Here is a 14,200-nt window from a genome sequence, read left to right as displayed (position 1 = left end):
GGGGATAGTTGCCCTCTGATCTCTTTTGACTCTTAAAAGCTGAACTAGAACTTTCAACTTCCAATCAAATCAGCCCCCTCTGAAGTTTATACAAGCATCCCTTCCACAACAGCTGTATATGCCTCCCAGGAAAACTTACAACGCCTACCCCGGGCCCTGAAGAATTATGTCGACACCAGAAATATCGTTATATGATCTTTGAACCATTTTGAAAAAATCACTCTCTTAAAATTCTTACCGGATGAGTTTGAGGAAAATCGAGAGTTGAGGGGGGGGGGGGGGGGGCTAGTTGCCCTTCGATCTCCTTCGATTCTTAAAAAGTGAACGAGGACTTTCAATTTCCAATCATATGAGCCCTTTCCATAGTTTATACGAGCATCCTTGCCATAAGAACTCTATATGCCCCATGAGCATTACTTACAACTCCTGCCTCCGGGCTCTGGGGGGTTGTGTCAACCTTGGAATTTTCATTATATGATCTTTGAATTATCTTTAAAAAAATGGCTATCTCAAAGTTCTTATCAAATGGGTTTTGTCAAAAAAGAGGCATAGAGGGGGGAGGGATAGTTGCCCTCCAATATCTTTTTGGTCTTTAAAATGATCTAGAAGTTTCATTTTCCAATCAAATGAGAACTCTCCGAATTTTATACGAGCATACCCTCCATAAGAACAATATATGCCCCCAGGGCAATACTTACAACGCCTGGCCCGGGCCTTGGGGGATTGCGTCGACAAAGGAGTTTTTCTTATCTGACCTTTTAACTATTTCAACGAAATGACCATACGTAAAGGAGTTTTTATTATATGATCTTTGAACTGTTTTAACAAAAATGCTACCTCAAATTTTTTATGAGAAATATTTGGGGAAAGTGGGCTTGGGGTGAGGAGCTAGATGTCCTACGATCACTTTTGACTCTTGTAAAGGGCACTAGAACTCTCTATTTCCGATTGAATGAGCCCCCTTTGAAGTTTATACGACGACGACCCTTTCTATATGAAGTGCCTCTGGGGGAAAAATAAATTCTAGCGTGGGGGGAGGCTATCTACCCTCCGATCACTTTTGAGTCTTAAAAAGTGAATTATAACTTTCAATTTCAAATAAATGAGCCCTCTATGAAGTTTATGCAACCATCCCGTCCATATCAACCATATATGCCCCAGAGCATAAATTACAACATTTATCCCCGGGCCCTGTGGGCTGTGTCGACACCGGAGCTTTTGTTATCTGAATTTGAACTGTTTTTATCAAAATATCCATCTCAAAATTTTATCTGGTGCATTTAGGGCGTCGAAAGGGGGGGGGACTAGTTGCTCTCCGATCTCTTTTGATCGGAGAGCAAATTTCAAAAAACTGGCTATCTCAAATTTGTAGCGGATGGGTTTGGGTTAAAAAGGGCATGGGGAGGGGTCAAGTTGCCCTTAAATCTCTTTACTCTTAAAAAGTGAACTAGAACTTTCAATTTCCAATCAAATGAGCCCTCTATGAAGTTTATACGAGCATACCTTTCATAAGAACCATACATGCCTTTAGGGCATAACTTAGAACGCCTTCTCCCGGGCCCTGGGGGGTTGTATTGACACTGGAGTTTTTCTTATTCGACTTTGAACTATTTTTAACGAAATGTCTATCTCGAAATTTTAATCAGATGGGTTTGGAAAAAGAAAGCGGGGTGGGGGCCTAGTTGCCCTTGGATCTTTTTTGACTATTAAAAAGTGAGCTCGAATTTTGAATTTCCAATCAAATGAGCCCTATCTGCAGTTTATACGAGCATCCCTTTCATAAGAACCATATATTCCCCAGGGCATAACTTAGTTGCCTTCCAATCACTTTTGACCCTTAAAAATGGCCCTAGAACTCTCGATTTCCAATCGAATGAGCCCCTTTTGAAGTTTGTACGACGACCCCTCCCGTATGAAGTGCCTCTGGGGAAAAAAATAAATAAGTAATAAAATATTGGAGCCGTATGACCTTTACTATAGGCAACGCGTTGCCTCTGATTATTTTATTTTTTCCTAGAGGCACTTCGTATGGAATGGGTCGTTGCATAAACTTCGGAGGGGGCTCATTTGATTGGAAATCGAGAGTTCTAGTGCCCCTTTTAAGGTTCAATAGTGATTGGAAGACAACTAAGACCCCTTCCACGCCCACCACTTCCCCAAACACATCCAATGAAAATTTGAGAAAGATTTTCTTCTAAGTAGTCTATTTGAAAATAGAAATTATGTTTTTGAGGAGGACACTCCCCCATAACCCTCAGGGCATGGGTTGTAAGTTATGCCCTGGGGGCAAGTAAGCTTTTTATAGAAAGCTTTGTCGTAGAAACTTCAAAAATGGCTAATTAGATTGGATATTCAAAGGGCTAGTGCCCTTTTTTATAGTCGACAGTGATTGGAGGTCACCTAACCCCCCTCTCACGCCCAAGTTTTCCCCAAACACATCCAATCAAAATTTTGAGATTACCATTGTGCTCAACTTGGTTAAAAATTTGGGGTATTAGGTATTTGAGGATGACACCCCCCCCCCCACAGCCTTCAGGTCAAAGTTTGTAAATTATGCCCTGGGGGCATATAAGGTTTTTACCGAAAGCGTTGTCGTAGAACCTTCAAAAAGGGCTCATTCGATTGGATATTTAAATGGCTACTGCCCTTTTTAATAGTCGAAAGTGATTGGAAGTCCACTAACACCCCTTTCACGCCCAGCATTTTCCCAAACACATCCAATCAAAATTTTGAGATAGTCATTTTGTTCAACGTAGTTGAAAGTTATCTGGAAATTATATCTTTGAGCAGGACAGCCCCCCCTCCCCCCGAGCCTTCAGGGCAAGGTTTAAAAGTTATGCCCTGGGGGCATATATGGTTCTTATGGAAGGAACATTCGTATAAACTTCAGAGAGGGCTCATTTGTCGGGAAATTTAAAGTTCTACGTCAATTTTTAAGCGTCAAAATATATCAGAGGGTAACTCGTCCCCCCCCCCCACGCCCTTTTTTCCCAAATCCATCCAATAAAAATTTTGAGATAGCTATTTTTTTAAAAATAGTTCAAAGATCATATATCAAAAACTCCGGCGTCGACACAACCCCCAGAGCCCGGGGGTAGGCGTTATATGTAATGCCCTGGGGGCATATATGGTTCTTATGGAAGGGATGCTCGTATAAACTTCAAAGAGGGCTCATTGGATTTGAAATTCAAAGTTCTAGTTAATTTTTTAATAGTCAAAATAGATCCGGGGGCAAGTAGCACTTTTGAAGATTCAAAAGGGATTGGAGGGCACCTAGCCCCCCCCCCCTTCACGTTCTTTTTTATCAAACCCATCTGATAAGGACTTTGAGATACCCATTTTTTTAAAATAGTTAAAAGACCATATAAAAAAAAAACTCCGGGATCAACACAGCCCCCAGGGCCCGAGGACAGGCGTTCTAAGTTATGCCCTGGGGGAATATATGGTTCTCATGGAAAGATGCTCGAAAAAAATTCAGAGAGGGCTCATTTGATTAGAAATTCTAAGTTCTTGTTCTGTTTTTGATAGTCAAAAGATATTTGATGGCAACTAGTCCCCCCCCCTCACCCCGCTCCTTTTTTTCGAATGCATCCGATAAATATTTTGAGACATCCATAAAGTTAAAAATTGTTCAAAAGTCAGATAACAAAAACTCAGGTGTCGATACGAACCCCCAGGGCCCGGGGGCAGGCGTTGTAAGTAGTGCCCTTGGAAATATATGGTTCTTACGAAAGAGATGCTCGTATAAATTTCAGAGAAGGCTCATTTAATTGGAAATTGAAAGTTAGAGTTGACTTTTTAATAGTCAAAAGAGATCCGAGGACAACTACCCCCCCCCCCCCCTACCATGCGTTCTTTTTCTAAACACGTCTGATAACAATTTTGGGATAGACAATTTGTTAAAAAAAAAAAGTTCAAAGGTCTGACAAGAAAAACTCTGGTGTCAATAAAACTCCCCAGGGTCCAGGGGAAGGCGTTCCAATTTATGCCCTAAAGGTATGTATGGTTCTTATGAAAGGGATGCTGGTATAAACTTCATAGATGACTTGATTGGAAATTGGAAGTTCTAGTTTACTTTTTAAGAGTCAAGAGATTTAAGGGCAACTAGCCCCCCCCCCCCGAGAGACTTAAGGGTAACTAACCCCCCCTTCCCATGCCCTTTTTTCCCAAACCCATCCGCCACAAATAACAAAAACTCAGATAACAAAAACTCTGGTGTCGAAACAACCCCAGGGCTCGGGGGGCAGGCATTGTAAGCTATGTTCTGGGGGCGTATATGGTTCTTATGAAAGGGATGCTCGTATAAACTACAGTAAGGGCTCATTTGAATGGAAATTAAAAGTTCTAGTTTATTTCTTAGAGTAAAAAAAAGATCGGAGGGCAACTAGCCCCTCCAGCTCTCCACGCCTTTCGGTTTATTGGATGGATAAATTCATCCGATAAAAATTTGAGGTGACTATTTTCTTAAAAATAGGTCCAATTTCACATTATCATACTCTAAGGTCAACACAGCTACCCAGGGCCCGGGGAAAGGTGTTATTAGTTATTCCCTTGGGGCATATATGGTTTTTACAGAGGGGGTGCTCGTACAAACTTCAGAGACGGCTCATTTGATTGAAAATAGAAAGTCCTAGTTTACTTTCAAAGAGTAAAAAGAGACAGAAGGGCTGTTAGCCCCCCCCCCTAGTCCTTTTTTTTCCAGAAACGCATCTGATAAAAATTTTGAGATAGCCATTTTGTTAAAATTACTTCAAATATCAGATAATAAAAACTCCGAGGTTGAGAAAAACCCATTTTATTCACTTTGATATTGTTACTTTGATACCAGTTTTGATACTTTGATGAACACTTGGTTTTTTTTTTCTTAAGTTTTATTTTGAAATAAGGAATTTTTAAAAACTTTAAACTTTTTGCAATCAAAGACGAACAAAAATTAATTAAAAAAAACTTTCCGAAAAAGAAGTTTTTCAAAGAAAAGTAAAGGCTATTTTAAACTTAAGATCAGCAGATACAAATACCTGTTATAATTCAAACTCAAAACGACCAGAAATTACTATTCAAAAATAAATGAAACCCAAAATGAACAGAAATTAATTAAACAATCATAGCAAAAAACATACAAGTAATAATATAAATAAATAAATAGATCTTAAAGGGAGCAATGCTTAGATTGAATATTAAAATCAAGCTTAAAACAAAAACAAATATTTGCTACTGAAGTATAAATGAAACTTAAAACGAACAGAAATGAAATAAGCAATCAATGCAAACAAACATACAATAGATATTAATATAAATGAATAAATAAATCTTAATACGAGTGAAACTTAAATTGAATATGCAAATCAAGCTTGAAACGAACAAAAATCACTACAAACAAGAGTTCGGGTAACGCCTCCTTCTCTCACTGTAAAAGTCTAAAACCTACAGCGTTATATTAAAATACAGTATACAATGGCCTTTACTTTTCTTTGAAAAATATCTTTTCCGGAAAGTTTTTTTTTTAATTAATTTGAAGAAAAAGCTGCTTCTCCATTATTCCCCTAAACTTGTCTCATTCTTTAATACTGCTGTGAGTTGTATTCCATAAGGCCTGACATTTTGTAATTCCCACTCTACTGAGCCATTTCACGGTTCTTACATAAGAACCTACACAGTATCTGTAGTTGCTCCTAAGTTCAGAATGTTGCTGCGGCAGCGTAGATGGTAGTCATCGTCCTTCAGTAGTAGTACTGGTCACAGTAGTAATACTGGCTAGAATCCTACCCACTGACCCGATATTGAGTGCTTCAGGAGCACTTAGTTCATCAGACCGTTCGTCAACAGAGAAAATGTGCTCTTCTTCAGAATAAATCTCATCACTTTTAATTGCCTCTGGGCCTACACATTTTCTAAAAGTCTTCACAGACTTTATTCTGTTGTCTGTTCTGGTTTTAATTATTTTTTAAGACGGAAGATCGTGCTCTTCGTTTACACTATTCAGCTAAAATCCATATGCTGTGTAATCATGAGTCTAAATAACAAAGTTGTATTCCACAAGGCTTGACATTTTGTAAATGCTGCTCTGCAAAGCATTTTGCATGGTTCACATGTGAGAGCCTGCTCAGCATCTGTAGTTACTGCTAAGGGAAGCATGTGGCTGCAGAAGCATAGATGGTCTGGTAAATGCTCGTCATCGTTAATGTCGGTCTCAGTAGTACTACTGGCTAAGATGCTACCCACTGACCCTAGAATGAATACGGCTGGAGCACCTACTTCATCAGACTGTTGCTCAATAGCTACAATATGTTCTTCTTCCAAGCCAAATTCGTCAGATCTAGCATGGGAATCATCACGTAGCTTAATATGTTTATTTTCCCTTTAGTAACTTTTCACTGTTTTTATCACTGTTTTTATCAAAAGGGCGTATCAGCAATATCTTTGGAACGGCGCATCGTAACGAGCTGAAACTTCCAGGGTATAATGATTGGGATGTTCAATTGGGATGTTCAATACTATTGCTATTAATACTCTTGCTACTACTGTTAATACAACTACTAATACATCACTACCACTACAGCTGCTACTGCTACATCTACCCACTACTATGATACTAGTTCTAATGAACTCCAATCAATAGGATATTTTTATGTTTAAGAGTAGAAGTTCCCTTTCTGCAAAGGAAGGAATCTGACACCATAGACAAACATAATCAGAACTAAGAAAGTAAATGGAGCTGAGTGACTATTGCTGGATAATCACAGCGTAAATGATAAGCACTAATCCAATCAAGATCACTAAATTTACAGTAAAGTTTAAACATACTATTAACAGTACTTTTGGTTAATACAGAAATACCATAACGTTGCAAAACTTTAACAGGCAAAAATTTAGAAACTAAGCACTGAAACTAGACGAGCTCATGATTTGCTTCCATTGCACTGCATTTTTGAGGATCTCAGCACCATTATAAAGAACCGAACACATATACCGCTTAAACTTCCCTTGTTTCATATTTTTTATATCAAACACTTAGCCTCACAAGGGACGCCCAAACGAAATCCCGATAGGAAGCCCAATTCATGATGGTGTTAAGACCGGGGTCTTCTTTTCGAACCAAACTTTGAGTTTCGAGTCTAACCCGGACGAGGGGGGGGGGTAGCAGCATTCTCAGCTTGTTTCATACTTATCTCAAACAAGCGAAGGTAAGAACCAGTCAGTTGAACTTTGACTTTCGGTGAAAAGATACTCGTGCACAGTAGGTAAAAAGGGATGTTGATTTGAGACAATAGAGCAATTATAGGGTATAAATAAATAAGAGTCAATTTGCTTTGCTTCACTCACATTTCATGCACCATTTTTTATTAGCATGAACTCAAGGATTATTTGATTGATCAGCTTTTAATATCACAGTAAGAAAAAGATAGAGGGAGAGAAGATGGTGGTCAAAATCCTCATCGTCTTAGTCAATATGAATGACAGAACAAGGGACATTGGAGAAACAAAAATATAGATCAATAATGGTCACAGTACCACCGTTATCAATATAGCTGTGATTAAGAGCTTGAGGTGCAATACGGTAACCAGTTGACAACGAGTCTAAAACTAAGTTGGCATGAGTAGAGCTCCTCTATCCTGACAACCACTAGTCACTGATACCCATGTTTTTCCTTCATTGCATAGCAATGCATTGAGAGTTCGTCGTGTAAACACCTTGTTTTTGGATACTAATCTTTTAAATAAAGTAAGATTTCAACCTGTGTGTTTCCCTAGAGACATTTTATAATCGGCTTATTTATTCTCTGGCTCTTGACATTTTGTACTGAATATAATTTCCCTTGAGATTTAGTGATTTAATAAGTACAGTGACTCAGACAGAAACATTTAACTACCCTAGAGGATTGTATTCTTTATGGACAGCAGCGGTATGGCCGAAATGAATTCTAGATCTAGCTGCGTTGCCAGAGCTTGATTGTTGCGCTGTGGAAAGTGCGCCCGAATTTTTTAGAGCAGTGTTGCCACCTACTGTACTGACTGAATATAAGCCAAAATTCTAAAGTAGTTTCCGAAACAGAATATTGATTGATAACATATACTAGACAACAAGCAGAAGAGGGGAGGGTTCCTGCCGCAAGCGCCGTATGTACCTGCCGGTATTTAGTTACCCTTAAATTGCGGGGAATTGGTGAGTGGGTCCCGACACGTCCCTTGTTCCTAGTATTGTGTGGACGGAGGCATTTGAAGTCTCAGAGGCGTTTGTCTGTGCAAACAAAGCAGAATTCGTCAGTCGTGCGCGCAATTATCCCAAGCTGCTGTGCCTAGAGCTTGTTAAGTCATGATGTTTGAACAGAGTGAGAATTTTCATTATTAGCCCGTGTTGAATTTAGTTCAGCGAAACAAGGAAGAGGGAATAGATGATGAGACTATCAAAAGATTTGGAGCGGAGTTTTTTGATTGCGAAGTGATTGTGATCGCAAAGAAATGGCTGGGCTTGAAGCTGGATCCTGATGCGCCATTTCAGAAGCGAACCGGAACGAAGGCACCATCTAGTCACCTTGGTGATATCTTGGAAATGCTGAGGAAAGGTGATTCAGATTGTTTTACAATTCCGACTTTCGTCATTCGAAGCCCTTCGGAAGTGCCTGTTATCCCGGCTTCGGCTTACTCGGCTTTGCTCTCGAAAGTCAATGAACTGAACTTGCATCTAAAAACTATATCCAATCAGTTCGAGTCTTATTCAGCCAATTTTCCACCGCTACCCCAGCCTGGGGATGCTGCTTCTTCACTATCGAGTAGCCATGCTACAGTGATTGTTTCAAACCTTCCGCAAACAGTTTGCAACCCCAAAAGTCGAAAGGAATTCTTAGACCAATTGTCAGGTCACGAGTCAGTTTCCAGTGTCCGCCCACGAGGTGACAAGTTGTATGTCAACATTGAGAAATCTGTTATTTCGGATTTCTGCAATTCGATTAGTGCAGCCGCATCGGGTGCTACCACTAAAACTGTGCTTAAGCGTCACCTTGGGATTGCTAGAGGTATCCCTGAGGATTTTGACATTGCTGGACTAAATTCGTACCCTGGTGTGACTGAAGCCACTCGTTTCGGCTCTTCACAAACAATTAAGCTAGAGTTCTCGGATACATTCGCAAAAGGCAATGCCATCAAGAACGGCCTGAAAATAGGTTACGAAATATTCCGTGTGTACGATTTCATCAGTGTACCCCGTTGCTGCTTCAAATGCCGATCCCCAGATCACATGATGAAGGATTGCACCAGTCCTGTTGATAAATGTGCTCGTTGTGCCGGTAATCATACTGCCACTAAGGAAACGCCTTGCCAAAATAGCCCCAAATGTGCAAACTGCAACGGTGATCATACATCCTTTAGTTTGAAATGTCCAGTGCTCAAGTCTCGCGTTTCGAGTAGTGCCCGAAGATGATGCAGTCCCTTTCAGCTGTCTCGTACAACATAAATGGTACCAGAAGAAAAGAGCATGTTATTGACGAACTTGCATGTAACTATGACATTGTCTGTTTGCAAGAACACTTATTATCGTCGGCTAATACAAACCTGCTAAAAAGAAGTGCTAATCACGTCGTTTTCGTATCGGCGGCACGAACTACTGTCGGACGGCCGTCGGGTGGGCTTGCTTGTATATTGAACCGAAATAGTGTTGCTTGCTACTCGCCTGTGCTTTTTCACAGTGATCCTAACATTTTGGCCGTGCGGATTAACGATTTAGTGATCGTAAATGTTTACTTGCCTTGTGACAGAAAATCGGTTCAGTCTCTTAACAGATTCGCTAAGACTTGCAGTGTATTACAGAAACTTTTGGAATCCGTCTCAAATCAAGGTTATCGTTTTTTGATCGCTGGAGACTTTAACGCTGACCTGCTGTCATCGAATATTCGCTCGGATTTGATATTTGATTCGCTGCCGCAGTTTAAGCTGGTTGAAAAAACTTGTATATATTCTTATCTTCATCATTCCGGTAGTCAAAGTAATATTGATCATGTTGTTTGTTCTCCGGGCCTACCCGTTTCTACTGTAACTGTTCATGAAGATCATTGCGATTTAGATCACCTACCGATTTCGTTTGTTTTTCAAATACCGATTTGTACTAATCGTAATGCTTTACAAGCAGGACGAAGATGGGTTTTCCGTCGAAATTGGAATAAGATAAATTTATCGCTGTATATTTCTACGCTAGCTATGCTACTTGCTACAATTCAAGTTCCTTTCCACCTTCTACAGCTTAGTTGTAAGTCTTCAAATGATAAAAATACTCTAAATGATTATTATCTAAAATTAGTATCTTGCCTTAAAACAGCTGAATTGACCGCTGTACCACGGGAGCGAGTCAGGCGAAACACGCGTAAACCGGAGTGGTCGTGGGATCCTGAATTGAAATCGATTAAAAATAAAGCAAAGTTTTGGTTGCGGATTTGGGTTTCTTGTGGTCGTCCGTCTGAAGGGGTTATTCATCAAATAAAGCAAAAGACAAAATTAGAATATAAAAATTACCTGCGCTCGACTAAATCAAAAATATCGAATTTCCCGTTAAGTAAATCTGATTGGCAAAAGGTAATTAATTCTCAAAAACTTGATGATTCTTTTGCTACAAGCCCGATTAGTGCCGGTGCATGGCATAGTTATTACAGTAAAGTTTTTAGTTCAGTGAATTATCATGTCCATTCGGTTTTTTCGAAACTTCTTATTGCCGCACTTCCCGTATCGCTGAGCCAAACTCAGATTTTGCCTGTCGAGCTCTCTGTGGTTCAGCAGGCAGTAAAAAGGTTGAAATCAAATTCCCTCGATTGTGATGGCATTTCTGCCAACCATTTAAAAGTTGATTGCCCACTTCTTTTTCAACACCTGCAGTTGCTTTTCCAAATGTGCTTGTGTGCGTCTTCTGTACCGGATAGCTTCCTATGTGGGTCTGTAACATCAATTCTTAAAAGAGGGAAACCTCCTAGCGATTGCTCGTCGTATCGGCCAATAACTGTGTCATGCAATCTCAGTAAAGTTTTTGAATATGTTCTTCTTCCGTCCATATCGAGTGCACATTTTGGCGAAAATCAGCTTGGTTTTTCGTCTGGGGTAGGGTGCCAGCAAGCCCATCGAGTTCTAATTAATCTTCTTATCGATGCGACTAAAAAGGGATATGAACTCCATCTTTGCGCCTTGGACCTTTCCAAGGCTTTTGACAGCGTCGTCCACTCACAAGCTCTGTTTTCCCTTTTTAGTCATGGGATTAATCTTTCTCTGGTTTCTCTCCTTCGTTATTGGTATGCCAATTCTTTTCTACGAATAAAAGCTGAAGGGGTTATTTCCGATTCTAAAATTCCGGTTCGGCGTGGTGTCAGACACGGTGCTGTCCTTTCCCCTTCTATCTTTAAACTTTGCATTTCTTCTGTTTTATCTTCTATCCCAACCACTTGTATTTTTCAGGCGATTAATCTTTCTTACATAGCGTATGCTGATGATATACTTCTAATTAGTAGGACTAGAAAAGGTCTTTCTGTTTCTGTATCTACAGTTGCAGCAAACCTTAGTAAGATTGGTCTATCACTGAATTTCTCTAAATGTGAATATCTTTCGTTTAACAGTAATTGTAACTCGCCTTTAGATTGCGCTTCTTTTTCTGTCCCATGTGTCTCTTCTTTTCGGTGGTTGGGTATAAATATTGCTAAAAATCTTAAATCTCTCCGAGAACAAGCCGTGGCGAATTGTAAGAAAAAGATCCAAGTATCTTACTCCAAAATTGTTGCCAATCGGGGGAAATACAGTAGGAAGACCCTTGCTAAATTGTATTCTGTTTTTACTGATCATTCAATTTTGTTCCTTTCTGGTGTTTATCCCATTCTTGGGCGAAAAAATACCCGGTCATTACGTTCTTATTATTTTCGGTTCTCGCGTTTTCTACTGTATTTGCCTCCGTGGTACCGGAACCGTAACCTTGTCTCAGTTTTTGGGCTTCCTGATATAACTGAAAAGCTAGTTGAGCTTGCTGACAAACTCCCCCATACAGTGAAGGCTCTCCCAGCTCATCATGGGTTTGTACGCCTCCTTCATTGATTTAGTGTCTTTACTGTGTATTTAGTCGATTTGTATGTATTTTTTCTTTTCTTTTATTTATACTCCGCTTTTGTTACCTTAGCGGGTTAAAAATAAATTATTATTATTATTATTATTATTAGAGTCTTAAGGGAAGAGTAAATATTGGAAAAGTTAATCAGTTGAGCTAGATGTTTCTGACCGCAGTAGAGATATATATATAACTACATTTTAACTACATTTATAACTACATTTATAACAGAGACATTTATAACTACAAGGTGATCAAGTCGTACAACCAAAATATTATTAGAGGAATGAATTAGTGCGTAGTATGTTCTAATCAACTTCAACTTTACCCTTAACATTTCCTCGACCTTTCACTTCAATATACTCAGCCTTGGTCGAAGCCGCTACAGAAGCAGTAGTTGTAGTAGCAGTAGTAGTAGTGATAAAAGTTGTATTAGTAGTAGGAGTGGCGGTAGTAGTAGTAGTAGTAGTGGGCAAACATCAAGGTGACCAAGTCGTACAACCAAAATATTATCTGAGGAATGAATTAGTGCGTAGTATGTTCTAATTTATTTCAACTTTCCCCTCAACATTTTCTCGAACTTTCACTTCAATATCCTCAGCCTTGGTAGTAGCCGCTACAGAAGCAGTAGTTTTAGTAGCAGTAGTAGTAGTGATAACAGTTGTAGTAGTGGTAGGAGTGGCGGTAGTAGTAGTAGTAGTTGTAGTAGTAGTAGTTTGCAAACATCAAGGTGACCAAGTCGTACAACCAAAATATTATCAGAGGAATGAATTAGTGCGTAGTATGTTCTAATCTATTTCAACTTTCCCCTCAACATTTCCTCGAACTTTCACTTCAATTTCCTCAGCCTTGGTAGTAGCAACTACAGAAGCAGTAGTTGTAGTAGCATTATTAGTGATGATAACAGTTGTAGTATTAGTAGGAGTGGCGGTAGTAGTAGTAGTAGTGTGCAAACATCGCCTTTTTGGTTTAAGCATTACCTTTTATGACAAACAGCAAACATTGCCTTTTATTCACATAACGTGTTTTTATTTAGTTCAATACTCCCCTCAACATTCTATGGAAGGTTCACTTGAATTTCCTCCGTCTTTTTGGACACTAAAGGTCAAATTACCGGAGTATCCCAGTCTAAAAAATTATGTATAGGAATGGCGAATTTCATAACGTACAGCCCTTGCCCTGAGGGTTGTTGGGGGATTAAAATCCACAGAGACATAGTTAGTGCACTTCTCAACTATTTTGAACAAACTGGCTATCTCAAAAGTTCGATTGGATTTGTTTGGGGAATTCATGGGCACGGAAGGGGGTTGGTTGCCCTCCAATCACTTTTGACTCTTAAAAGGGGCGCTATAACTTTTAGTTTCTAGCCTAATGAGCTCATTCCAAAGTTTCTATCACAACTCCTTCGAAGCAAAGTGCCTTGGTAAAAAAGAAAATAAAAAATATATTGTGCCAACATCACTCTTTACCTAGGTGTTCATTACATAGGCTCTTTGCCTATAACAAAGGTAGAAATTATAGCCTCAGCTACGTCAGTTGGACAATTCCAAATTAACCCTGTCCTTATTTAATAACCTAGATATTAACACTTTGAAAAATGCCTGTTATATTTTGACAGTTTCCTTAGTCGTAGAATAATAATAATATAAATAAAGTAATAGGGCGGTAGTAGAAAGCCTTACTTGCATATGAGGACAGGGAGAGTTTCTGTTCATTTGACTTCTTGAGTATTAGCGTGTTATTTTATTTGTTTATTTTCAATTTGATCCACTTGCTTTCATTTGATTCCTAGAAGAACAAGAGCTTAATCTGAGAACAGAATTAAATTTAAGATACATTAATCCCGTTTTGGGTTTTTACCAACGTTATTTAACGATCTAGAAATATTGATAACTTCCAAAGGACGACTTTCAACGTCATTCAATGATTTTGAAATTGTATGACAGTTTATGAATTACAGTGTCTGTGAATCGGAGTTTATGAATTAGAAAAATCTCAAGCCGCTATCCTCACAGACAAAGAATTTCACGCTCAGAGCGCTAACCACTCAGGTACATTTCAGAACAGGATTTATATATAGATACATTATTCTTATTTTTTGAATTTTTTCAACCTTGTTTGCCCTATAGAAAT

At 39.2% G+C, this 14,200-nt stretch overlaps 1 long non-coding RNA gene across 1 annotated transcript in view; it reads right to left on the bottom strand.

Moving 5' to 3' along the window:
- LOC148953352 (uncharacterized) overlaps nucleotides 1–13,816 on the bottom strand; it is a 47,341-nt gene extending 33,525 nt beyond the window's left edge. Inside the window, exon 1 of the long non-coding RNA XR_016141632.1 lies at nucleotides 13,750–13,816. This is a non-coding gene — a long non-coding RNA (uncharacterized LOC148953352). The remainder of the gene's footprint in view (nucleotides 1–13,749) is intronic.
- Nucleotides 13,817–14,200: the final 384 nt, after the last annotated feature.

Source organism: Artemia sp. Qi Xiang Cuo, chromosome 4 (genome assembly GCF_049724085.1).
Source record: "Artemia sp. Qi Xiang Cuo chromosome 4, ASM4972408v1, whole genome shotgun sequence".
Classification (NCBI taxonomy): Eukaryota; Metazoa; Arthropoda; class Branchiopoda; order Anostraca; family Artemiidae; genus Artemia; species Artemia sp. Qi Xiang Cuo.
The sequence above is the reverse complement of the archived record's forward strand: the minus strand, read 5'-3'. Positions and strand labels throughout refer to the sequence as shown.